The sequence below is a fragment of the Neofelis nebulosa genome, chromosome 6, assembly GCF_028018385.1.
Source record: "Neofelis nebulosa isolate mNeoNeb1 chromosome 6, mNeoNeb1.pri, whole genome shotgun sequence".
NCBI classification, from domain to species: domain Eukaryota; kingdom Metazoa; phylum Chordata; class Mammalia; order Carnivora; family Felidae; genus Neofelis; species Neofelis nebulosa.
In genome coordinates, this window is record NC_080787.1 from 87,748,627 (window position 1) to 87,774,950 (window position 26,324).

The following is a 26,324-nucleotide window of genomic DNA, read 5'->3' on the forward strand; positions in this document are numbered from 1 at the left end:
TGAGACAGAAAGAGAAAGCATGCATGTGCAAGCAGGGGAGAAGCAGAGAGAGAGAGTGAGAGAGAATCTCAGTAGGCTCCGCAATGTCAGTGTGGAGCTTGACTCAGGAGTCAAACCCACGAACCCTGAGACAAAATGAAGAGTCTGAAGCTTAACCGAGTGTGCCACCCAAGCACCCCGCTTTGACATTTTTATTACAGTTCAACAATTTTGTCGAGTAAACATTTGTGTATCAGTGAGCATTTGTGTATCAGCGTATTGTTACTGATCAAGTGACATAAACCACTCTGAGTCTGGTATCCCAGAAAGATAGTGTCTTAACGTGATATTGATATATCAGGGTTCGTGAATACAAGCAATACTGTGTGCAATCAATCAATGTAGAGTTCCAGTCAATGACCCTGTTAGATTAAACCCATGAAACGAGCTTGGAAACTCTCCTTAGTCCTTAAGCAAAATGACCTTCATTGTTCAGTCAGTTCAGGTCTCCATCTGCCAGAACTTGAGACTTCTATGGGGCTCTTCTGAGTTTATCTTCCTGATTCTTTTATATTTTAGGATAATTCTTTTCAAATCATCCCAGAAATACAAATTTATAAATTTTTATAATTATACTTATACAATTACACTTATACAATTGTGGTTGTATAATGCAGAATCCTTAATTATTAAATTGTGAATACTATGATCATTTTCCGTCGGTGGGGAGATATGAAGGATAATGTAAGCAAAATGCAAAAAATAAAATAAGGGAAGCAAGACTTTGCAATGTTTAGAGACAAATTCTTTTATCAGCTTCTAAAATACAAACAGCTTGGTAAAATATGAACAGCTTCTATTCTGATTGCGTATTACTTCTCATTGCCTCAGCAAAACTATTTTTGAATCTACAAAGCTTTTGCCACTATCCTATTCATGGGAAATCTATCACAGTTCTGCAAATCACTCAAATTTTGTAGGAAATTATAATGCTGAAAATGATCACACAAGGCTCCATTTTAGCTTCATCCTAGTTCTGTTCTTGGGTATCAGGATATGCTGCAGGTGTTTAATCCTGAAACGACTCCACACAATTTGTTTCTTATTACCAATGAAGTAGTCATTCCTTTTCAAAAGTCATAAATCTCATATTAGTGATGATTGTATTTTATACACTTTTTATAGTTACCATACATTAAGAAATTTGTGTTTCCAATTTTTTAAAGTCAGTATTTTTATATTTGCTGCTAATATTTTAATAGTAAAATATTACATTTGGAATATATCCTAATTCTAAATCTATCTGCCTTGAGATTAAACATTTTCACAGTTTCCTAGAGGACAAAGTAAGGTACGCAATTTGAGAGGCAGGAAAAATCCATTGACTGGAGTTAGAAATTGGTTCATAAAAAGGTAAATAGACTTAGGAAATGAGACACACATATTTTGTGCAAGTAACAGCTAATCTTGTTGCCCACGGCTTTACGTCTAATTTTGGAATACCTTCGAAAGAAAAGCATACTTTTTTGTTGTTGTTTGATTGATTGATTTTGGGCCAGTAGCTACTTACTTCTATCAAAGTTAAATCTTAGTTAAACGTATCATTCGTGGGCATGTACTTCTAAATTTGCTTTTCAGCTAAGGCAAATGCAAATTTTGAGATATAAGGAAAATCCTTCTCCAAACACTGCAAGGTTCCAGTAACTTTATAAAATTGAGTTAAAATGAGTAAATTGACCCAGGAGGCCACTGAAGTAAAATTAACAATTAGAAGTTGGCATTTGAGATATTAGGAGATATTGAAATAGATTTATTTCATATAGGATATACAACTCCTAAAATATTAATTAATTTCATGATTACTATGAAAGTTTTAGACAAACTATGTATTAGAATTAGATTTAAATCAGAAACTAATTAAGGTTTGTTATAATTATATGCATTCTTATGTAGATTCTCATTTATCTACCCAACCAGATTTCTGTTTTTATAATCCAGAGACAAAATTCACTAAAATTCCCATATGAGATCAGGATAGAGTCAAGCAAATACAGAGAAGCTTTGTTTCTTCCTCCTTCTCAGCCTCTCTGATATGCAAAATTGGATGCTGAGAGAGTTCTACTTTTCTGAAAACTTTAAGGTGTGCGAAATCTTCTTGTCATTTTCTTGTAACTCCTGATGCTAGGTTGGTATTATCAGGAAGAGACCTATTTTGATGGTCATGCCTGTAGTACTTCTTGCATATTTACTTCTTAAATTATTTGACTTAAACAACCATAAAAGGCCAAATGTATTTGAGCTATGGTTTCTCGCAGTTCTAAAATTTATAACATATTTACCTCTGCTCATAAGACACATTTGTAACTGGTCAGGTAATGTTTTGTGGGAAGAAAATCCAGGTACCAACTTTGGCTCAAACCAGAGTCAAGATGAGCAAGTCTTGGAAACAAGTTCTTCAGATCAAGTGGGCAAATTGGAAATATCTGAATTTGTAAATAATTTTATCAGTATCGTGTAATTCTAAAGGGGGTGGGCTTCACAGTTAAGAATTAGCTGCAACCGTGCTATTTGTGTGCTTGTGCTAATTTCAGAGCAGCTCTCATTCTTAGTGTTCTCACGTTAAAATCCGGTTATTAATTTAGCAAGAAATTGATTACGCTCAAGCAAAAAGCAAAAAATCATGCAGTGGGTGAAAACGAAGAAGTATGGTGGTACAGGAATATTAAAATAGGTATTTCATAATCCCCAAGGAAGGGTCAAGCAATAGGCCTCATGACTGTCAGGAAACAAGAACTTAGAAAGACATTAATAATGAACCCAGGACATGCCCTGTGTTATCTAGGGACACATGATCTCACAAGTTCACTTTTCTCTGGCTCTGCTCTGTTATTTGTTCTTTCTGCACGCTTTTTTTTTCTGCCTGTCTTGTATAAGGTAGATTCACAGCACTCTCTAATTCTAGCATTCGTAATACAGTACACTTAACAATTTGCAAAATAATCTTAAACTATACTTAGTAGTTTTCTGTCAATAGTGATATGATAATGTAGCTTTGAAACCATTTTATAAATATTGTATGAAAATATATGTGCGTGAGAATAAATAGAGGGAGGGGGGATTTATTATGAGGAATTAGATTGCATGATTATGGTAGCTGAGAAGTTTCATAATCTTCCATCTGCAGACTGGACACCCAAGAAAGCTGGTGGTATAATTCCACACTGAATCTGAAGGGGAGCTGATGGTGTAAATCCCAGTTGAAAAGCAAAAGACATGTCACAGCTCAACAGGCAGGCAGGCAGTCAAAATGGTGAGTTCTTCCTTTCTCCACTTTTTGTTCTATTTAGGCCCTCAAGAGATTGGATGATGCCCCTACTTTACTAAGTCTACAGATTCAAATGCTAATCTCATCTAGAAACATCCTCACTGACACAGGAAAAATAATGTTTAATCTAGCCAACCGCGTTGCAGTTACGTTGACACACAAAATTAAATATCATAACACCTCAATGAAGTGATAAAATTCGGCATCATTAATGGTGGGACAACCTAACAATATATGCTTTCTGTATGACACAATAAAAAACTATACTGCCTATAAAGTGCAATTTTTCTACTACAACATGTATCTTCATAAGGTAAATTAACATATTCAATTGGTAAATTGGGAAGTAATGTCAATAGAATATAGAAAGTATGATGGTTTAGGGTGCCTGGGTGGCTCAGTTGGTTAAGCGTCCAACTTTGGCTCAGGTCATGGTCTTACACCTTATGGGTTCGAGCCCTGCGTCAGGCTCTGTGTTGACAGCTCAGAGCCTGGGGCCTGCTTCAGATTCTGTGTCTCCCTCTCTCTCTCTCTGCCCCTCTCCCATTCACTCTCTGTCTCTCTCTCAAAAATAAATAAATATTTAAAAAAGAAAGTATGATGTTTATTTATGAATTGTTTTTAAGCAAGAAGACCAGAAATAGAATTATTACCTGGCATAATATTGCCAGAGAAAACTGGCTCAAAGAAGAAAAGATGTGCTGTGTTTAAGGCAGAAAGTTATCAACATGTATAGAACCAGTCAATAACAGGTATAGGTGTATTCAGAGGTAGGCCGAGGAATAGGATGGGACCTTATCACAATTAGCTACAATTATAAATATATTCTTTCTTGATTTCTTCTAAAAGCTTCATATTAATACTTTTCACATTTAGTACTGCAATTCATCTAGAATGAAATTTTGCATATGGTCTCATAGAAGTGTCTAAGTTTGTTATTTTTTTGTGTATGTATATGGTTTAGGTAGCATCACTATTGAAAAGACTGTGCTCTTTCCCTTGCTCTACAGTGTTGTCTTTGTCATAGACTTCCTCTATTTGTTTGTGGGTTTGTTCCTAAACCCTCTATGCTGTTTCTCTGGTCTATTTTTCAATCTTTGTCCTTGTTGTACACTATTTAGTAAGGTGTTACAAGAAGATGTTTAAGTAGTAGTCTAGTAGTTTAAGATTGTCAATTTCTACTCATTCAAGGCTATCCTGACTATTCCTACCCGTTGCATTTCCAGATAACTTTTAGAATTAGCTTGTCATTTTCTAACCCCTCCAAAACTGAAAAAAAAAGCCACTAGGATTTTTAGTGAGATCATATTATCTCTATATAAAGTTTGAGGATTGCCTTCTAGTCCATTAGACATAGGATAGCCCCAGTTATTTCGATCTTTCCTAATACTTGTCAGTGTTTTGTTGTTTTCCGCATATAGTTCCCACATAACCTACATTAGATTGATGTGATTGTAAACAGTATTATTTGAAAAATTAATTCTTGTTTTTGCTAGTATATAACTACAATTAATTTTTATAGTAACTTCATGTCCAGTCCAGTGATGTAGCTCAATTCATTAATTCTAATAGTGTGAGTGTATTTCCTTTTGAACTTTCTATGGGAAAATCATGCTCTCTGCACATTCAGAGATTTTTATTTTGACATCATCATTATCACTTTATCATCATTTTATTACTATTATCATCATTATCATCATTGTATTACTATTTGGTTTATTGCACTGGGTAACCCTTAAAGGAAAATCTTGTTAATAGGTCATAGGAGCCATTCTTGTTTCACTCCATAAATCAAAATCTTTCATTTTATTACTAAAATTGTTTGTGTTTTTTTAAAAAATAGATGCCCATACCAGATTAGGAAAGTTCTGTTTTATTTCTAGTTTTCCATTATTTAAAATTATGAATGGGCTTTGAGATAATTATTATAATTCTTTCATTCTTTTGTGTTAAATTAGAAAATTACATTGATTTATTTTAAAATTTAATCCATTCTTGAAGTCCTAGAATAAACATAGTTTTATGACATATTGTCTTTTTAATTAATTAATGGATTCCTTTAGATAATATTTTCTTTACAGTCTTTACATCTATTCATTAAAGATACTTGCATTTTAAGGTTTTGGTATCAAGTTAAGCTGGGCTCATAAAGAGAGTTTTGAATATTCCTACTCTTGATTTATAGAAGTAACTATTTTGATTATATTTTTATTTATTTGTTTGTTTAAATATTTTCACTTGGAGTTTTATCTTAAATATTTTATTAATTAAAATCAATTGTAAACCCTAATTGGATTTTTATTTCTTCTTTCAATTTTGAGAAAGCTAAATTTTTCTAGAAATTTCATTTACATTTTCATATTTATTGGCATAAAAGCTGCTTAAATATCCTTTTCTTTTTTGGCCCCACAGTAGCTCTATGAAACAAATTACCTTAAGGATAATTGGCCTAAAAAATTCATTGTCTTTTGTGCATTGACTAGGTGTCCAGTGAACTACATGAATTCATTAATTTTAGTGGCTTAAATAGAATTTGTTTGTATTATCTTTGTAATAACATGTTATCTACAAATAACAAGAATTTTGTTTCTACCTCTCCAATCTTACACATCTGTTATCTATCTATCTACACTATTTACACTATCTATCTATCTATCTATCTATCATCTATCTATCATCTATCTATCTATCTATCTATCTACCTATCTATCTTCCTATCATCTATCTACCTACCTATCATCATATATCTATCATCTATATTGGCTTTGTTCTTTCTGCTTGTCAACTTGGCATAGTTCTTACAGTCTAAGCTGTACTTGAAGGGATCACATCCTTCATCGCCAGCTGTGTTAAGCTGGGCAGTTGTGCTGGTTTTGGGTGGGTCCCTCTCAACATATCTGGAGCCTCAGCTTTGTCTTTTGTGCTTATTCAGCTTTGCTCCACATGGTCTCCCATCTGTTCAAACTAGCTTGGGCTTGCTTATAAGGAGGACATAAGGGTCCAAAAGAAAGAGTGGAATCACAGAAGGCATCTTGAAATCTAGGCTTAGAACTCACATGCTATTGGGATGCCTGGGTGGCTCAGTGGGTTAAGCATCCAACTTCGGTCCAAGTCATGATCTCACAGCTTGTGAGTTCAAGCCCCACATCAGGTTTGTGCTGACAATCAGAGTCTAGACCCTGCTTCAGCTTCTGTGTCTCCCTCTCTCTGCCCCTCCCCCACTCACACTCTGTTTCTCTCTCAAAAATAAATAATAAAACATTAAAAAAAAAAAAAGAACTCACATGCTATCATTTTCTGCCACATTTTATTAGCTAAGAAAATAATAAGACCCGGTTCAAAGAATGTAACCAACTGGGTGCCTCAGTTGGTTAAGCATCTGATCTTGATTGTGGCTCAGGTCATGATCTTACAGTTCATGAGTTCAAGCCCCACATCAGGCTCCGGGCTAACAGTATGGAGTCTGTTATAATTCTCCTCTCTTCCTCTCTCTCTGCTCCTCCTGTGCTCTCTTGCACTCTCTCCATAAAAATAAATTTAAAAATAAATAAAAATTAAAAAAAGAAGGCTGAAATAGATTCAACCTGTCTATAGGAGGAGCTGAAAAGTCAGATTTAAAAAAGAAAAGATAGAGGGAAAAATGGAAACAGAAGCCATTTTTACAATCAATCTGTTACTCTATTTTTTTTCATTGCCTTTACCTCTGTAGTATTTTCACTTTTTTTCATTTTTGATATTAATTGTTCCTCTTTGTTCTGTTTCTTGGTTAATCTGTATAGGTTTCTCAATTATTAATCTTTTCAAAAAAAATCAAAATTTGGCTTTGCTGATTTTTTTCTTTCTCTTTTTTATTTCATTATTTTCTGTTCTTATCTTTATTATTTCCTTCATTCAGCTTTTTGGAGCAGTAATTAATTACCTGTTTCAACATTTTACAGAAATTCTTAAATAATTGACTTTCAATCATTTCTAAGTAATTGACTTTTAACTTTCCCTAACATATATGATTTCAAATATTTTCTACTTTGCAATGTGATCTATTATTTGAAAAATAAGCTACTTATGGGAGTCTCTTTATTTCAAAATGTCTGGAGATTATCAATAAATTTTTATTATTTCTCTATAATTCTATTATTATCAACAACAACGTACACATTTTCAACCTTTTAAGTTATTTTTCCCCCAGCATATGATTCATTTTTTTTCTGTTTTCATGATTATTTGAAAAGTATGTGCAGTAATCATTGTTGGCTGCAGTTTCTTACGTGTATCATTCAGTCAAATTAGTTCATCATTCTGCTCAAATATTCTAAACTCACACTGATTTTGGCTTTCTTTTTTCTTCCTGAAAACAGTATGCTACAATTACTACCAGGATTGTGGATTTACTTGTATCTCTTTTTTAAATCCATCCATTTTATTTTCAATTATTAAGTATAAACAATTTTGGATAAGAACTGGTTATTAGATGATTTTAAGACATTATTATTGATTTTCTAGGTATGACAATGGCATATTTACCTAGGCTAAGATTATTATATTTAGAAGATGCAGAATGAATAATTTAAGGCAGAAGGCATCTGAAATTGAAACCTATTATCACTATTTCAGGAAATAAATTTTGTTTTTTATACACATATAGTTTTACAGCAAAAAATTTATCATTGCTAATTCTAGGAGTTAGGTATATGGGTATTATAGTACAATTGTTTTAAGATTTCTGTATGTTTAAGGTTCTCATAATTAAGCATATTATAAAAATATTCAGAGTGTTCTAAAAATATTTCTGTAGTTGTTTTTTAGATGCCTTATCATGCTGACTAGAGACAGAAAAAGATTCTTACAGTAGAATGGGGGTAAGTTTCTTTTTGTGTATTATTACTGGCACTTCAGTATGTATGTTAATCTTTTCCTCAAAAATCTGACTTAATGTATTCAGAAATAATCATCTAATCCATTTATCTCTGTATTATCAATCTATTTAGAATATTCTATGGCAGAAAGTATCTGGTTCCCCATATTACGCCCTTAGTCAACCTGTGTTGAGTGACTGCAGATAAAGATCTATGTTCCACAGTATGTTATTTTTTCAATTTAAGGCAATACAACTTGGTCCAATAGCAATTCTATGTACTCCACGTTTTTCTTTAAGGATCTTATTGCTTGCAATTCCACTCAAAGAATAAATACCAATATTGAGCCTTATTTAATTGCAGGGAACAGAAGCCTACTCAAGTTTGATCAAGTAAAAGGAGATTTATTATACAGCTATTAATGAAAAAGAGAATGCTGATCAAAGCCTCAGAAAGAGAGGAAATTTGGGCAGTCATAACTTGCTAATAGGAGATTGCTTTTAGTTTCTTTTCTCTCTTGGTTTTTTATCATCCCTATGTCCTCAACATCTTTGTCTCAGATTTATCAAGAGAGAGTTTCTGATTCAATCAGTCCAGTTGATGGATTGTTCTTTGGAATAGGAGTCTTCCCCATCCATTCAGATGCTCTTAGGTGGGAGTGAGGGTATATGTCTCATATTCTAAATGGGAAAACCATAACTGTTGGTCAGAAAGATTCTTTCAGAAGAGGTTGTGGGCTGGGAAATAGTGATCACAACTTCAAGACATTCTGTCAACTCGAGCATTGTCAAGGCCCTCAGCAAACTGAGCCAGTTTTCAGCAATGATTCTAAGTTAGAAAAGTAAAAGGATTAGGTCTGCATGTGTGTGAATTCAGCTGATATTTTATAATAAATTACAACAGTTAAAAAAATCTTATCTTCTATGTTTTATAATCAGCTTTTTGGAAAAAGAGGCTTCCCTTAATACATTATTTTATTAATATTATATGAAATGCCTCAGACTTTCATCAAGGTATAACAAAATGTTTAGATAAACTAGCCAATTTGGTTGTTTTATGTTTATTTATTTACTTTTGAGAGAGAGAGAGAGAGAACAAGCAGGGGAGGGACAGAGAGAGAGAGGGAGACAGAATCTGAAGCAGACTCCAGGCTCAGCACTGTCAGCACAGAGTCCGATGCGGGGCTTGAACTCCCGAACTGTGAGATCATGACCTGAGCTGAAGTCAGACACTTAACCAACTGAGCCACCCACGCATCCATAAAATAGCCAATTTTCAACCGCAGCAGTGACAGAATCTGCTCTATTATTTGATCCATGGATCTGCCACAAGAAGCTCCTTGAATGTAGCAAAAGAGGGGAGAACAGACTTACATTTACATCTGTCTTCCCACAGAAATATGATGAAAGAAATTCCATACATTTTAAAGAGGTTTCCAATGGATGCTCTCTGGTTGGACCCACCTGTCTCATAAAGGTATTTAATTCAACTTAACAAATATATACCTTTATAGCTTAAGAATACTAAGTTTTGGGGGGAGATTAATACAAAGTCAGTACCCTCATAGAACTTAAAGTATTTATGATAATAAGATACACATAAATTTGTGAGCAATGCTGTTACGTGGTAATGTTTCTGGTATAAACTATGTGAAAGAATAGTTTGGAGTAAGTGTTATTAAGGACATTTTCCAGGCATGGTGTGTAATGACCTTGACAAATAGGTCAGTTTAGGATAAATGGAGAAGAAAAGGGAGATACAAGCACAATGGAGGAATATTATAAATAGAGTGTGATGAATTAAAGATCAGGCTACTAAAGACCAGAGGCTAGAATTGCTATAAGTTTACAAGAAATCTTTGGAGAAGGGAAAGGGGAACATATCCTCTCCACTCTGATTTTATGGAGGAAGTTGTTGTGTTTTGTGGAATTAAGACTGGAAAATTATTCTGAACAAGTCTGGTGAATTTGAAAAAGATGTTTCATTTCTTTGTTAATCTAACTGAATTTTTAATGACTCAGGAAGATGTGAGTGTCATTTTGTGACTCAATATTATCTATTTTCATAAGTACCATCCAAACACTGAAACAAACACAAAGACAAATGATGAATTGTTTGCTGCTTCTTGGCAGTAGCATAGTAAATGGTTTTACTAAACTCGATGTTCATTGTTTTTCAAATATTGTAATTAAAGTCTGACAAAAATTCTATTAAGTAATTTTTTTCATTAAAGACACACATTTTAATTTGAAGTACCAAGGATACGTTTGACTATTTTTCCTAGGAATCACTCAAAACCCTGATATTTTTTTCCTCATAGATTGGAAGTTCATGTAATAATACAATATGTAATTTATTGTTATAGCTTATCATCGAAAAATAATTCTTACCTTTTTCTCCCACTAGCTCCTTAGAACTCGCACATTTTAAAAAGCTATCTTCCGCATTTTTATGTTTCAAAAGTAGTTAGTGATATCTTCCTGTAGGGTTATAGTAAGAATTAAATGAGAGGGGCGCCTGGGTGGCGCAGTCGGTTAAGCGTCCGACTTCAGCCAGGTCACGATCTCGCGGCCCGTGAGTTCGAGCCCGCGTCAGGCTCTGGGCTGATGGCTCGGAGCCTGGAGCCTGTTTCTGATTCTGTGTCTCCCTCTCTCTCTGCCCCTCCCCCGTTCATGTTCTGTCTCTCTCTGTCCCAAAAATAAATAAAAAGCGTTGAAAAAAAAAATTTAAAAAAAAAAAAAAAAAAAAAAAAGAATTAAATGAGATATTGAAATAGGTTTATCTATTTTTTTTAAGTTTATTTATTTATTTTGAAAAAGAGAGAGAGAGAGCAGGGAAGGGTCAGAGAGAGAATCCCAAGAAGGCTCTGTGCTGTCAGCACAGAACCTGATATGGGGCTCCATCCCACTAACCAAGAGATCATGACCTGAGCCTAAATCAAGAGTCAGATGTTTAACCAACTGAGCCACCCAGGTGCCCCAATATTAAAATAGATTTAAATGTGTGAACCTGAGTAGGAGCAGCTGTAATAATCTAAGCAACAGTCTGACACCAAGGTATATACATAGCAATTTAACACTGTTAATGGCCTGTCAAACATGGGAAACAGCATCATGTAGTATCCCTACATTGTAAATATGATACCTTTTTACTCCTCTCTTTAGACGTTATTTCACTTTTATCCTTCATTCCTTATAATCAATATCAATACTCTTTCTTGATATATCTCTTTTTTCTCCAGCCAGCTATTATTCTCTACAAACAGTCCTTCAATATGCAGAAAATAAGCACTTAAATGCTAAGTTTTATGTAATTCATAAGATATATAAGTTCTCTGTTGTGACTTGAAGATGTGAGTTGGTCTTTAAGAATTCTGAACCAAAGAAGCACCTGGGTGGCTCAGTCATTTAAGTGTCCAACTCTTGGTTTCAGCTCAGGTCATGATCTCACGGTTGGGTTCAGAGGTTTGAGCCCTGTGTCCAGCTCTGTGCTCATAGTACAGTGCCTGCTTAGGATTCTCTCTCACCCTCTGTCCTTTCCCCACTTGTGCATGCCCTCTCTCTTTCTTTCCCTCTCTCTCTCTCTCAAAGAAAAATTCTGAACAACTTGCGGGACTTGGGGAGCTCAGTCAGTTGAACACCCAACCCTTGATTTCGGCTCAGGTCGTGATCTCAATGGTCTGTGGGATTGAGGTGCTAGGTATTCTCTTTCTCTCTCTCTCTCTCTCTCTCTCTTTCTCTCTCTCTCTCTCTCTCTCTCTCTCTCAAAATAATAAACTTAAAAAGATAATTCTGAACAAATTAAGAAGTAAATATAGCTTCAGAAATGGCCCCAAATATCAACTTCTTTTTTGGATTGGAGAATGAGATAAGTCACTACTGCTACCATGAGGAATGGTTAAAGCTTATAAGAGCTGGAGGGAAAGTGGAAATATTTTATCCATATGCCCCTGGAACAGCAGAGGTTATTGAGAGAAATTTCTTTCTCCTGGACCAAAGAAAGAATGCAGAAGATAAAAAAGGACATGTCCTTCTACACCATGCTACCTGTTCACAGTTGGGAAATAAGATATATGTGCAGTTTCTTAGTGATCAAGAGAATATTTATACCAAAGGTGATGTTAACAAATATTCCTCTGAGGTTTGAAAATGCATGATTCTTCTACATACCTGTGATAATTCTACTTCGACCTTCTCATACCAATATTAATGTTTTCAGCAAAATTTCAGTCTCTATACTATTTTAATAGATTGCTGTTCCTGAAACTCTAAGAGACTACTGTTTTAAGTGAATCCATAAATTTCTTCTTTTATTCTAAGACCTGACAATTCTTTCCTTGTGAATAGCCTAAGGAGTCCCATTACAGCAAAACTTGTGAATGTCCTTAGATCTTATTGAGCAGTCCTTAAATTAGAACATCTTCATGATTAGTTAAACAAAGCTCTTCTTTTTATTTGAATGTGGGGCATTTTCTGGAGATTTAGCATAGAGATTTTATTGAGAAATAAGCCTATATTATTGTGAACACATTCATAAGGCTAATATTTTACAAAATAAATTCTCTCTGTATTTCACTCCCCTTCTTTCTGGTTCATGTGACTTAACATTTTTTTAGATACCCATGATTCATCCTCCATTTAGGTTATATTCTTTATACACTGAAGATATAGCTAACAACATAACATGCTTAATTTACTGTTGGTGATTGTATCTGATAAAATGACTTTAGCTACATGTCGTGCAAACTGATTAAAACTAGCTCCAACAATCAAAAAATTTATTTTTGTCTAAATATAGGATAAATTTCAGGGCCAGTTGATTTCAGTTTCCTGTTTCCACGTGTGTGTGTGTGTGTGTGTGTGTGTGTGTATGTGTGTATGTTATCCTAATTGTACATGTTGGCTCCAACTTCAGGCAGCATTTCTTAAGGTAGTGCCAGCTTTCCCACTGGCATTCTTCAGCATGCAAAGAAAGAGATGAATGCTTTTGTCCTAATAGTGCCAGGAAAAGTCTTAAGATTTACTACAACCGGAATGTTCAGATCACATATACCCTGATGCTAGTCATGGGAATAAAATACATTGATTAATTTAAGCTTAACTCAGGAATTAGGCGTATAGTTGGTTATACCCAAAGCTTAGCTATAGCTAAAACTTAGATGTCTTAACCAGATTGGAATATTGATTACTAAAGGGAAGAAATTGCATAAGTGATCAACTTGCTCACTATAATGATCCTTTTTTGAAACATAACTTTTGTCCCGTGTATTTTTTTTTTTTTTATGATCAAGAACAGTTTTATTCTACATCATGTAACTTTTCACATCAGGAGAACTTTTTCCCCTTTGCAAATCTTACAAGTACATATCTAGTTTAATATCATGATTCTTAACATCCTATTTAAACCCTGGGACTAATTATCTCAGAGGTGATCCATTAGATGATTAAGGACAACATTTAGGTTATTAAGATCTATTGATTATTTGTGTAATTTATTCACAGGGATGGTGTTTCTAATCATTGCAATCAGAATGCACTTACACATACTTTCTAAAACTGTGTTTTAAAAGTAATATTTTATAATCATGCTTCAAATACTCTGAGGTTTGCATTCTTGGAAAATCAGTGTATGCTCAAGTGAGGGATATCAGATATAATTATCCCATAGAAATAATTTTGTAAGGGGAAGTTATCTTGTTATATTGCAGATCAAAGGTCTGTGCATTTTTAGTTTTATTTTGTTTTAAAAATGGCTACAAACAAACCATTTTATCAATTTTTAAATCAAATAAAAATATAGTTCTAAGATAAGTAGTGTGTTTTTCAGTGGGTTTGCTGAATTGGGCAACATTGTGCCCAAGTACATAAAATTTCATAAATTCTGATAGGATTCTAGATTTTTTTTTTTTACTTTAGGAAATTAAAAGTAGAAAAAAACATTAATCAGGAACATAGGATGTAATGGCTCCTTTGAAACAATTCTAACTGGAAGCTTTAAGCTATTTTTAGGAATGTTAAGGATGACTGCTGGATTTTGTTTGTATATTTACTTGGTTGTTTGTTTGGAAGTCGGTTCATGAATGTTTATTTTGATAACTTCTATTGATCATTGTAATATTTTCGGCAGCAAAATAAGCTTAGATTCCTCTCTATTTGACATTGTATCTATTTCTTCATGATTGGGTAACATAATTGTGTTATATCTAAACTGTTTCAGGAAATTTATATGCGCTTAAAGTACAGCGTTAGGCTATCATTGCCAATACTTAATGATCTATTTTTATTTTTCTAGCTTGATTGATTGATTGTACTTGGAAAGAAGAGATTGTAGAGTTTGGAGGGAACACAGATGTTCCCATCCAATTATTTATTCGTGGGGAATTCCTTCTACTGCAGGATTGTCAATGCTGTCCATGAGAGACGTTAGGCAGATACCCAGTGCAGGCTAGCTGAGGCCAATACACAGTTTTGATCAGCTCACAGAACCAAGAAAGTCAGGAATGGAGCTGGGCCAATGCAGGAATGGAAATCAAAAGCATTCCTTGTTCAGATTCTCTGAGTGCTTGTCTCATTTTTTTCTCTTCTAAATATGCTTTCTCCCTGTGCTACTGCCAACTTTAAGGTTTAATCAGTTTAGCTCCAGATTTCAGAAAAAGAGGGCTTTTCTCTCTGTCTCCATATATAAAACAGCAGGCAGTGAGGTCCAAATAGTCAGACATGGGTCATGAGTTTGCAGTCTGGACTCATGAAATAACCTACCATATCAATGTAGTACAAGCCTAAGTCTCTTGTGTGTAATCCTGTGTCTAAGGAGAAATGGAGAACTATGATTGGGCTCCCTCCATCATATTTATATGGAGCAGGGGAGAAGAAGAACTTTATGAAATGAAGGTGACCATAACAAGAAGAAAGCATAAAGAGATGATGGACAAATAGAAATAGTAAGTACCCAAATCCCTACCTACGGTAGGCATAATGGCCCTAAAAGATATCCACACCCTAATCCTTGGAGCTTATAAGTGTTACCTTATGGGACAAAAAATGACTTTGTAGATATGATTAAGTTGATAATTTTGACATGGGGAGATTATCCCAAAGAGGCCCTAAATGCAATCACATGTATTCTTATATGAGAGAGCCAGAGAGCAATTTGACATATGATGGACAAGAAAAGATATTGTACTACAAGGGTAGAGATTAGAGTAATGGGACCATAAGCCAGGAAATGCGGGAATCCACTAAACCTGGCAGAGGCAAGGAATGGATTCTCCTCCCAGGTCCTCGAGGATGAAGGCCTACCCAATATCTTGAATTGTGGCCAGGGATACTGATTTAGGAGCTCTGGCCTCCAGAAATGTGAGAGAATAAAATTATTTTATTTCAAGTCACCAAGTTGTTGGTCATTGACACAGCAGTCACAGGAAACTAAAACAACACCTAGCAGATTGATATTTACCTCATTGTAATTATTACTCATTGATGAGTCTTGATTGGATGTCTCAACAACCAAAAATTGGTTAAACTGCTTTTCTTTCTTCTTGGTCCTTCTGGAAGTTTTTCAAAATAACTCTCCTGGATTTTCTTTTTGAGGTTACATGTATAATCCTGATCACTCAGCTTCCTTCCACTATACTATATTGCCTCAAATCTTTTTAGGAAGGAAATATGGATGATAAGAAAGACCATGCCTATTTTAATGAAGATAAATAGGTTCAATGCTAGCTTCAACCTTCTCAGTTGTTTGATTTGTACATATTAACTAACTTCTTTGATGTTTACATATGCACATATTAATGGCACACTTACATAGGAAATTTGGCATACTGTAGGTACTAAAAACACTCTTAGCTACATTTGTCAATTCACCATCACCTTCCTGTCCATGCACATGGAGAGATATCTCCTATTGCTAATGGTCAACATCTCTCTTAAAATATTGCACCAATTATCAGTGAATAATAGCTAGGCACAATAAACCATATGTGGGACTAGTTAGCACATTATTTCCCATTATCTGGAATACATACACACAAATTATTGATTAAAAAGTATTTCAATGGATCATAAAACAATACTACAGGTACTGATTGTGACATTGTGATTTAAAAATAAAAAATACACATATTTGGTCATCCAGGTGACCAAAATATATTTCTTATATATATTTGTCTTCATCCATGGCTCCTGGCTCATATCTCCCTAAACAAACACTTGAAGTTTTGGTAAGTGTTAAGAGTGATAAAGGTGTCTTTTGTTATGTTGATAAAGTGACTTTTGGAAATCACCTAAGGAGGGGTGCTGGTTGCCTGTGGAGCCAACCTATGATTAGAAGGTTGGAATTTTAGTCTCACCCCTTGGACTTTAGGGAGGGGATAGGGACTAGAGATTAAGTTCAATCACCAATTGCCAATGATTTGATCAATCATTCCTGTGTAAGAAGCTTCCATAATAAAGCCAAAAAAAAAAAAAAAAGGGTTCAGAGAGCTTCCAGGTTGATGAACACAGTGGAGAGGCTGGGAGAGTGTTGTGCTTGCTCACAGAGCATGGAAGTTCCGAGCCCTTTCCCCATACGCTACTCTATGTGTGTTTTCCATCTGACTGTTTCTCAATTATATCCTTTTATAAGAAACCAGTAATCTAGTAAGTAAAATGTTTCCCTGAGTTCTGTGAGCCACTCTAGCAAATCAATTGAACCCAAGGAGGGAGTCGTGGGAACCTTTGGTTTACAGCTAGTTGGTCAGAAGTACAGGTTAACATCCAGACTTGTGTATGACATCTGAACTCCAAGGAGGAGGTCATGGGAACCTCTGATCTGTAGCTAGTTGGTCAAAAGTACAGGTAACAACCTGAGTTTGTGACTGGCATCTGAATGTATGTGTGTGAATCTTGTGAGACTGAACCTTTAACCTGTGGAATCTGATGCTATCTGCCAGAGACAGTGCCAGAATTGAGTTGAATTCTCAGACATCCTGCTGGTGTTTGAGAATTGCTTGTTGGTGTGGGAGAATTCCATACACACACACACACACTGAAATTGGATGCAGGAACCTTTTTACTAATATACCCCAAACCACAATAAAATAGATATTTACGTTGGCCATTATTGTTTCATGAAAAGAAATCAAATTTGACAGGTTTATTAAAGTTCATCTTTACCACCCCTACTCACTTTCTTAATCTCTACAGGGAAAGACTCACCTGAAACCAGCATATTTCAATCTGATATATGTTTTGGTCACTTGGCAGATACAAATGCATTCATACACATTATGTCATTGCTTTGTACGGTTTAAAAATACAGAAATGGTGTAATGTATGTACTACTTTATAATTTCCTTTTAACACCTAAAAATATTTTAAAGATTTATCCATGCTGAATAATGCAGAATTAGTTCATTTAATTATTCTTTATTATTCAACTGTTTGCTAAATGCATATATTCAAATCATTCATTTATACATTCCCTTGCTGAGGAATAATTAGGCTGCTTCCTCTTTCCCCTATTACAAACAGTCATGCAATTAACGTGTTTACATATGTTTTCTTGTAGTGTTCCCTGTGAACCCATGAGTGTAAATTATTAAATAATGAGGGACATGAGCATTTATACTTTTATTACATATTATCAGATTTCTTTGCAAATGAATTGCTCTACTGACAGCTATGCAAGAGAGATTCTATTTTCCCTCAACTTCATCAACACGTGGTGTTTTCAAAATTCTTACTTGCGATCATATGATTTTAATGATACCTTAGAATTCTAATTTGCATTTTCTGGTTTTTGTGTGAAATTAAATTGACAAAATGTTTAATATTGTCAGTGTTAATTGCCTTTTCATACCTTTGCTCATTTTTTTTTTGATGGGGAGTGTTTTTTGTTTGTTTTGTTTTGTTTAATTTTGTTTTAACTTAATAGATTTAGAGGAGTTTCACATTCTCTAAATTTTGAATTTTCATTAAATTATATATGTTGCAAATATTTTCTCCAAGGCTTTCCCTTGTTTGTCATTTGGTTGATGGTTGTTTTTGTTTTCATGATTTTTTATGATATAAAAATTTAAATTTCAATGTTATCAAATTTAATGACCTTATCTGATTACATAAAAATATCTTATACATTATATTGTAATAATATTCATATTTACATCTTCAACCATTTGGCATTTAATGTATAGTTATGAGGTATGAGTTAGGATCCAATTTAAATGTTTCCATATAGATCGCAAGTTATTCCATTCCTTCTCCATTGTTTGTAAGGTATGTATGTGTATATATATATATATATATATATGTCTATTTCATATATATATCTATTTCCAGATTCTCTCATTTGTTACATTGCCTCAGCTTTTTATAGCATTCTTAAAATTAGTCTTATTTTATTGTGAATTTTATATGTTTTTGGATAACTCTTCAAAGTTAGCTGGGCTGTTCTTGGACCTTAAGTCTCACATATACATTTTAGCATAGCTTTACAAGTTCAGAAAATATCATGTTGGGATTTTAATTGAAACTGTTTTATATTTAATTTCATATTTAACTTGGGCAAGATGACATCTTTATAATTTGGGTCTTCTGATCCTGAATATACTATAATCTCTCCATTTATTTGCTCTCTTTTATGTCTTCCAATAAAGTTTTATATGTTTTTCCATAGAGAATTTGTACTTCTTTGGTTGGATTAATTCCCAGAAATCTTATGATTTGGGTTGATTTCATGAATGCTAGATTTATTAGGCTACATTTCTTAATTATTTTCTTGTGGCAAAGTAATGCTATTGATTTCAGAAATTGTTCTCATTTCCATCAAACATAATTAACTATGTAGCCTATCAATTAGGAATAATTATAGCTTTTTTCTCATTCACTTCAGAGACATTCTTGTCTTGTACTGAATAGGATCTCCTGTACAATATGTATAGATACAAAGATCATGAACTTTCTTCTCTTGCTTCTGATTTTAAAGATGATGCCTCCAGAAATACAACAGTAAGAACTTTTTCTATATTATCACTGTTATTATTATTATTTAAAAAATTTAATGTTTATTTATTTTTAAGGGAGAGAGATAGAGAGAGTGCGAGCAGGGGAGGTGCACAGAGAGGGAGTCACAGAATCTGAAGCAGGCTCCAGGCTGTCAGCACAGAGCCCAAGGTGGGACTCGAACTCACAAACTGTGAGATCATGACCCGAGCTGAAGTCAGAGGCTTAACCAACTGAGCCACTCAAGCACGCCTGTTATTATTATTTTAATTTTAGAGTGAAAGAAAGAGAGCAGGGGAGAGAGGGAGAGGGAGAGACTTTTAAGCAGGCTCCATGCTCAGTACAGAGCTCAATGTAGGGCTCGATCCCACAACCCTGAGATCATGACCTAAGCCCATATCAGGAATCATACACTCAACTGACTGAGCCTCCAAGATACCCCTATTTTCTATATTTTCATTGTTAGTTACAAATATCAAGTTAAAGAAGTTTGTTCTCGTAGTTTGCTATCAGTAGTTTTCTTTTAAATAGATGATATGTTTTTTCTGCATTTAGTGAAATTACCTTTGGTTTTCTTCGTTAATCTGTTAATATGATGACTAATATTAATTAAGTGTCTAATATTCAATACCTGAATTGGGGAAATGAATCCAGAAGTCTGGAAACATGCCCTTGCTTGTACTAATTTTGCATAGTTTTGCATCATGGACAGCTAAGCTGACCAACCATCCCAGTTCTCCTGGGACTGTCTTAACTTAGTACCAAAAGTCCTGCATCCTGGAAAACTCCTTCCTGGAACACAAAAAGTCTCATTTTCCAGTGGTAAGTGTGGAAGTTTGGGAGAAAAGTATAAAAGTCAGATAACAACCAAATAATAGATACTGAAAGCAACGTCATTTTTAGTATTAAATGGACACAGCAGGCATGGTTGCCTTCCACTGTCCCTCCTGCTAGTTGTCCCTGACCACTGATATTGGCAGTCACAATTTGTAGCTCCTGATAATGGATCATCCAATGTTGCCATCACTTGATTGATGCAAAGTAATTGTGTAACTCAAGTGTGTTGTATTTGTGAACATTAATAATTTGCCTTTGATTTTTTTATGTGGATAAACCATTGTGCCTTGTATCAAGATACCATTAGTTGAGTTTCAAACATTGTGAATATTGTGATTGGCTTTTCCAAGAGTTTAGATGATGAAAATGAGAAAAATTTTATATTAACATCAGAATTAATTAGAATTGAATGGAAAAAAAGGACTAAACAACAGTATAATTTGATGACACATAAAACAAGGACACAGGAACTATGTAACCAAACAAATCACACTGTAAAATATGCAGAAATTAATTTGAGGGTGGGCATGGGGGAGGAAGCCCATATGAAAACTGAATTTCATAAGTCAAAAGCAGCCAAATACTTGTAAGTCAATTATGGTATTTTTTATCTCCCAAAAACACTAATGCTCAAAAATTATGGTTACTGAGTTAGCCTAGGCAGATAACATGCAAAAACATACGTGACCATATCTATCCCTTGTTTGCTCAATGACAGTGAATATATCACATTTCCTGATACAGAGGTTGCAACTAAAATATGTTGTGATTTTTAAAAAAAAATAAGAAAATGTTCCTTACAGGGTAGTGCTGTTTCTGTTAGATCCTACTAATGATCATACTTATATCAAGGTAATAAGTCAAATCATGGCAACAAAAACAATGGTAATGACAAAAAATATTCCTCCTGGTTCCTAGATACTCTAATTTCTGAAATGAAGGTTTGAATAGTCTGCTTAATTTTCATGAAAATTTTAATGAAATCATAGAAACTACAAGAGAATAGATTGCTGATATCTCATCGAAATACAAACGAGGCCATGCTTATCTGTCTGCTTATTCAGCAGAAAGCGTAAATATAAAATTTGGCAAATTCCATTCATCTGTAAACTTTACACCAAAGAAAATAAACACCTCTAATCTGCTATATGCCCTGCATAACTTACATACTAAAAAGAGGTGTAATTTTCTCACCTATAATATTGACACTACTATAATGAAAGTTTTTGGTCACTTTTCATTTCATCAGAAGCACAATCAGAAGAACTTGCAGAAGTTCTTATAAGATATATATCATTATTGCCTCCCATAGAAAATATTTTTTAAATCTGCTATAGAACATATTTGCAAAATGTGGGAAAGAATATCCTTATTTAATTTGGAAATATGTTGATGATGAGTGTGGAAAAAACAATTATAGTAAAGTAAAAACTTATATGCTATTTCTCTGAAACTCGCTGGTGATCTTTTGCAAGAGGCCATAGGGAGTCTAAAAAAGGAGTTAACTAACTGGGAACTGAATTGCTAGAGTGATGTGTAGGTTGTGACAAAAACTTATATTATAAAAAACGAACAAATTTTTAAATAGAAATAAGACTGCTTCCAAACCCAAGAATGTGATCAGAAGAGGACAATGAGGTAAACAGGGCTTTTTCCATATTTTTTATAAAACTGTAACTTAGTGGAATATAATTTCAATTTCACAAGCTCTAATTGCCCTATGCTTCAAAATTTTTTCCTGAAAAAGAGAGGTTAAAATCTGCTGACATTCAATGTGAGTCAGTGTTTAAAAATGTTGGCTATTTTAGAGATGGATGGTCTATACCATGAATCTATAGATGCGAAGAACCTGACTACAAAAACTGGCTTGCCTAGGGGCCTCTGGGTGGGTCAGTCAGTTAAGCCTCTGACTTCAGTTCAGATCATGATCTTGTGGTTCGTGAGTTCGAGCCCTGCATCGGGCTCTGTGCTAACAGCTCGGAGCCTGGATCCTGCTTAGGATTCTGTGTCTCCTTCTCTCTCTGCCCCTCCCCCATTTGTGCTCTGTCTCTCTCTGTCTATCAAAAATAAATACATAGGATTGTAGAGAGAAGATGGCAGCATAGGAGGACACTGGGCTCACCTCATCCTGCTGATCAGTCAGATCCCACCCACATCTGCCTAAATAACCCAGAAAACTGCCAGATGACTAGCAGAACGGACTTTCTGGAGCCAAGCATAGACAAGAGGCCCACAGAAGAGGGTAGGAAAAGTGGAGAGGTAGTGCTTGTTACACTGACTGGCGGGAAGGAGCCAGGGCAGTGGAGGGGCAGCCTGCCCAGCAAGACAGAATGCTTAAAGTCTGGCTTGCAAAAGCAGAGGGGCCAGACTCCATGAGTTCTCACAGCCAGTGGGACTTAACATCTGGAATGTCAAAAGTCAACACCTCTGCTCTCGGAGAGCGGGGAGGGCAAGAGGACACCAGGAGAGAAAGCTGTTGAGCTGCAGGGCCTCTCCTACAGGGGACCACCTGCAGCAAAGCGAGCTGAGCCTGCCCCTCCCGCCCCTGTGCACCTTGCAGATCCACCCCCACTAATACGCCAGATCCCATGGAAGCAGCACCACAAGCCTGACAGTGTGCAAGAAGCCCAGAGAGGCGCCACACCACTCCACAGTGAGTCCTGCCCCTGTGAGATGGGAAGATAAGGTACACACCAGTCTGACTGTGGCCCCAGTGGTGGGCTGGGGACTGACACTGCCTCTGACTGCAGCCCCACCCACCAACACAAGTTACTCTGACAGCACAGGGGAAATGCCCTACAGTTGTGAGCCACCACAGGGACTACCCAAAATGACGAAATGGAAGTACTCTCCTCAAAAGAAACTCCAGGAAGTAGCGACAGCTAACAAATTGATCAAAAACAATTTAAGTAATATAACAGAACAAGAATTTAGAATAATAGTCATAAAATTAATTGCTGGGCTTGAAAAAAGCATAGAGGACAGCAGAGATCTATTGCTACAGAGATCAAGGGACTAAGAAATAGTCATGAGAAGCTAAAAAATGCTATAAATGAAGTGTAAAATAAAATGAAGGTGACCACAGCACAGATTGAAGAGGCAGAGGAGAGAATAGGTTAATTAGAAGATAAAATTATGGAAAAAGAGGAAGCTGAGAAAAAGAGAGATTAAAAAATCCAGGAGTATGAGGGGAGAATTAGAGAACTAAGTGATGCAATCAAACAGAACAATATCTGTATCATAGGAAATCCAGAAGAAGAGAGAGAGAAAGGGGCTGAAGGTGTACTTGAACAAATCATAGCTGAGAACTTCCCTGATCTGGGGAAGGAAAAAGGCATTGAAATCCAAGAGGCACAGAGAACTCCCTTCAGATGTAACTTGAATTGATCTTCTGCATGACATATACTGAAACTGGCAAAATACAAGGATAAAGAGAAAATTCTGAAAGCAGCTAGGGATAAACAGGCTGTAGCCTACAAAGGGAGACCCATAAGAATAGTGGCAGATTTATCTACTGAAACTTGACAGGCCAGAAAGGAATGGCAGGAAATCTTCAATGTGATGAGCAGAAAAAATATGCAGCCGAGAATCGTTTATCCAGCAAGTCTGTCATTCAGAATAGAAGGAGAAATAAAGGTCTTCCCAAACAAACAAAAACTGAAGGAATTCATCACAACTAAACCAGCCCCACAAGAGATCTTAAGGGGGATTCTGTGAGTGAAATGTTGCAAGGACCACAAAGTACCAGAGACATCACTACAAGCATGAAACCTACAGACATCACAATGACTCTAAAACCATATCTTTCCATAATAACACTGAATATAAATGGACTAAATGCTCCAATCAAAAGACATAGGATGGATAAGAAAACAAGACCCATCTATTTGCTGTCTACAAGAGACTCATTTAAGACCTGAGGACACCTTCAGATTGAAAGCGACGGGATGGAAAACTATCTATCATGCTACTGGAAGTCAAAAGAAAGCTGGAGTAGCCATACTTATATCAGACAAACTAGAATCTAAATTAAAGGGTTTAACAAGAGGCGAAGAAGGGCATTATATAATAATTACAGGGTCTATCCATCAGGAAGAGCTAACAATTATAAATGTCTATGCACCGAATACGGGAGCCCCCAAATATATAAAACAATTAATCAAAAACATAAGCAAACTTATTGATAAGAATGTGGTAATTGCAGGGGACTTTAATAGTCCACTTACAACAATGGATAGATCACCTAGACACATGGTCAATAAAGAAACAAGGGCCCTGAATGATACATTGGACCAGATGGACTTAACAGATATATTTAGAACTCTGCATCCCAAAGCAACAGAATATACTTTCTTCTCGAGTGCACATGGAACATTCTCCAAGATAGATCACATACTGGGTCACAAAACAGCACTTAATAAGTATAAAAGAATTGAGATCATACCATGCACAGTTTCAGAACACAATGCTGTGAAACTTGAAATCAAGCACAGGAAAAAGTCTGGAAAACCTCCAAAAGCATGGAGGTTAGAGAACACCCTACTAAAGAATGAATGGGTCAACCAGGCAAATAGTGAAGAAATTAAAAAGTATACGGAAACAAATGAAAATGAAAATACAACAATCCAAAATCTTTGGGATGCAGTGAAGGCAGTCCTGAGGGGAAAATACATTGCAATCCAGGCCTATCTCAAGAAACAAGAAAAATCCCAAATACAAAATCTAACAGCACACCTAAAGGAAATAGAAGCAGAGCAGCAAAGACACCCCAAACCCAGCAGAAGAAGAGAAATCATAAAGATCAGAGCCGAAATAAACAATATAGAATCTAAAAAATCTGTAGAGCAGATCAATGAAACCAAGAGTTGGTTTTTTGAAAAAATAAACAAAATTGATAAGACTCTAGCCAGGCTTCTCAAAAAGAAAAGGGAGATGACCCAAATAGATAAAATCATGAATGAAAATGGAATTATTACAACCAATCCCTCAGAGATACAAGCAATTATCAGGGAATACTATAAAAATTATATGCCAACAAACTGAACAACCAAGAAGAAATGGACAAATTCCTAAGCACCCACCCACTTCCAAAACTCAAACAGGAAGAAATAGAAAACTTGAACAGACCCATAACCAGTGAAGAAATTGAATCAGTTACCAAAAATCTCCCAACAAATAAGAGTCCAGGACCAGATGGCTTCTCTGGGGAATTCTACCAGACATTTAAAGCAGAGATAATACCTATCCTTCTCAAGCTATTCCAAAAAATTGAAAGGGAAGGAAAACTTCCAGACTCATTCTATGAAGCCAGCATTACTTTGATTCCTAAACCAGACAGAGACCCAGTAAAAAAAGAGAACTACAAGCCAATATCCCTGATGAATATGGATGCAAAAATTCTCAATAAGATACCAGCAAATCGAATTGAACAGCATATAAAAAGAATTATTCACCATGATCAAGTGGGATTCATTGCTGGGATGCAGGACTGGTTCAACATTTGCAAATCAATCAATGTGATACATCACTTTAATAACAGAAAAGAAAAGAACCATATGATCCTGTCAATCAATGCAGAAAAACCATTTGACAAAATTCAGCATCCTTTCTTAATAAAAATCCTCAAGAAAGTCAGGATAGAAAGAACACACTTAAACATCATAAAAGCCATTTATGAAAAGCCCACAGCTAATATCATCCTCAATGGGGAAAAACTGAGAGCTTTCCCCCTGAGATCAGGAACAGGACAAGGATGTCCACTCTCACCACTGTTGTTTAACATAGTGTTGGAAGTTCTAGCATCAACAATCAGACAACAAAAGGAAATCAAAGGCATCAAAATTGGCAAAGATGAAGTTAAGCTTTCACTTTTTACAGATGACATGATATTATACATGGAAAATCCGATAGACTACACCAAAAGTCTGCTAGAACTGATACATGAATTCAGCAAAGTTGCAAGATAAAAATCAATGTACAGAAATCAGTTGCATTCTTATACACTAATAATGAAGCAACAGAAAGACAAGTGAAGAAACTGATCCCATTCACAATTGCACCAAGAAGCATAAAATACCCAGGAGTAAACCTATCCAAAAATGTAAAAGATCTGTATGCTGAAAACTATAGAAATCTTATGAAGGAAATTGAAGAAGATATAAAGAAATGGAAAACATTCCATGCTCATGGATTGGAAAAATAAATATTGTGAAAATATCAATACTACCCAAAGCTATCTACACATTCAATGCAATCCCAATCAAAATTGCACCAGCATTCTTCTCGAAGCTAGAACAAGCAATCCTAAAATTCATATGGAACCACAAAAGGCCCCGAATAGCCAAAGTA